The sequence below is a fragment of the Bombina bombina genome, chromosome 6, assembly GCF_027579735.1.
Source record: "Bombina bombina isolate aBomBom1 chromosome 6, aBomBom1.pri, whole genome shotgun sequence".
NCBI lineage: Eukaryota > Metazoa > Chordata > Amphibia > Anura > Bombinatoridae > Bombina > Bombina bombina.
Genome location: NC_069504.1, coordinates 473,676,435 through 473,678,934, shown reverse-complemented (window position 1 = coordinate 473,678,934; position 2,500 = coordinate 473,676,435). Strand labels below are relative to the sequence as shown.

The 2,500-nt window shown below is 36.1% G+C and overlaps 1 protein-coding gene across 1 annotated transcript in view; it reads left to right on the top strand.

Annotated features, from left to right (window-relative positions):
• Positions 1-2,500, top strand: part of ZNF592 (zinc finger protein 592) — a gene marked incomplete in the record, with an annotated part of 184,163 nt that overhangs the window by 43,533 nt on the left and 138,130 nt on the right.

The following is a 2,500-nucleotide window of genomic DNA, read 5'->3' as shown; positions in this document are numbered from 1 at the left end:
GGGTCTATTTCATAGGTTCTCTGTTATCGGTCGTAGAGATTCATCTCCTACCTCCCCTTTTCAGAACGACGATATACTCTCAATTTACCATTACCTCTACTAATAACTGTTTTAGTACTGGTTTGGCTATCTGCTATATGTGGATGGGTGTCTTTTGGTAAGTATGGTTTTTTATTACTTAAGACACCTCAGCTATGGTTTGGCACTTTATGCATTTATATAAAGTTCTAAATATATGTGTTGTACTTATATTTGCCATGAGTCAGGTTCATTTATTTCCTTCAGCAGACTGTCAGTTTCATATTTGGGGAATTTAAACATTTTAAGAAATTTATTTCTTACCTGGGGTTTAGTCTTTTTTTCAATTGACTACTTCTTGCTATTTCGGTTATTAGGTCCGCGGGTGTGTCGAATGCTAAACTTTATTGCGTCTTTCTTGGCACAAAAAAATACTTTTATGACGCAACTTCGTCATTTCCGGCGTCATACGTGACGCCGAGACCTTTCACACGGTGGCGTCATTAGTGACGCGAGGGTGTCATTTCCGGTTATTTTTGGAGCCAAAAAAGTTTACGTTACGTTGTGCGTCATACTTGGAGCCAAATTTTTTTCATTATTTCAATACCCCATTGATGTTTGCCTCTTGCTTTTTTCTCTATCAGAAGCCTATGCTTTTGCATTTTTTCCCATTCCTGAAACTGTCATATAAGGAAATAGATAATTTTGCTTTATATGTTGTTTTTTTCTCTTACATTGAGCAAGATGTCCCAATCTGATCCTGTGTCAGAAGTTTCTGCTGGAACATTGCTTCCTGACATCGGGTCTACCAAAGCTAAGTGCATTTGTTGTAAAAGTGTAGAAATTATTCCACCAAATGTCATTTGTAATAGTTGTCATGATAAACTTTTACATGCAGATAGTGTTTCCATCAGTAATAGTACATTGCCAGTTGCAATATCTTCAACTTCTAATGTACATGATATACCTGTAAATTTTAAAGAATTTGTTTCTGATTCTATTCTGAAGGCTTTTTCTGCATTTCCACCTTCTAATGTAAAAGGTCTTTAAAACTTCTCATTTAGCTGATGAAATTTCAAATGACCAGCAACATAATAATTTATCTGATTCAGAAGATCCTTCCTCAGACATTGACTCTGACAAATCTACTTATTTATTTAAAATAGAGTATATGTGTTCTTTATTAAAAGAAGTGTTAATTACTTTGGATATTGAGGTAACTAGTCCTATTGACGTTCAGTCTAATAAACGTTTAAATGCTGTTTTTAAACCTCCTGTGGTTTCCCCAGGGGTTTTTCCTATTCCTGAGGCTATTTCTGATATGATTTCTAGGGAATGGAATAAGACAGGTACTTCTTTTATTCCTTCAAGGTTAAAAAAATTGTATTCTTTACCAGCAAAATCTATAGAGTTTTGTGAGAAAATCCCCAAAGTTGATGGGGCTATTTCTACTCTTGCTAAACGTACCACTATTCCTATGGAAGATAGTACTTCCTTTAAGGATCCTTTAGATAGGAAGCTTGAATCTTATCTAAGGAAGGCCTATTTATATTCAGGTTATCTTCTCAGACCTGCTATTTCTTTGGCTGATTTTGCGGCTGCCTCAACTTTTTGGTTGGAGAATTTAGCGCAACGAGAATTGGATCCTGACATATCTAGCATTACTCGCTTACTGCAACATGCTAATCATTTTATTTGTGATGCCATTTTTGATATTATCAAAATTGATGTTAGATCCATGTCTTTAGCTGTATTAGCTAGAAGAGCTTTGTGGCTTAAATCTTGGAATTCTGATATGACATCTAAATCTAGATTACTATCTCTTTCTTTCCAAGGTAATAATTTATTTGGTTCTCAGTTGGATTCTATTTCTTCAACTATCACTGGAGGAAAAGGAGTTTTTCTGCCTCAGGATAAAAAACCTAAGGGTAAATCTAAGGCTTCTAACCGTTTTCGTTCCTTTCTTCAGAATAAGGAACAAAAACTCAATCCTCCTCCCAAGGATTCTGCTTCCAATTGGAAGCCTTCCTCAAATTGGAATAAATCCAAGCCATTTAGGAAACCAAAGTCTGCCCCTAAGTCCTCATGAAGGTGCAGCCCTCATTCCAGCTCAGCTGGTAGGGAGCAGATTAAGGTTTTTTCAGGATTTTTGGATAAAATCTGTCCAAAATCATTGGATTCAGAGCATTGTCTCTCAAGGGTATCGAATAGGATTCAAAGTAAGACCTCAAGTGAGAAGATTTTTTCTCTCACGCATCCCTGTAAATCCAGTAAAAACTCAGGCTTTTCTGAAGTGTGTTTCAGACCTGGAGTTTTCAGGGGTAATCATGCCAGTTCCTCCTCGGGAACAAGGTTTGGGGTTTTATTCAAACGTATTAATTGTACCAAAGAAAGAAAATTTATTCAGACCAGTTCTGGATCTGAAAATTTTGAATCGTTATGTAAGAGTACCAACTTTCAAGATGGTGACTATAAGGACTAT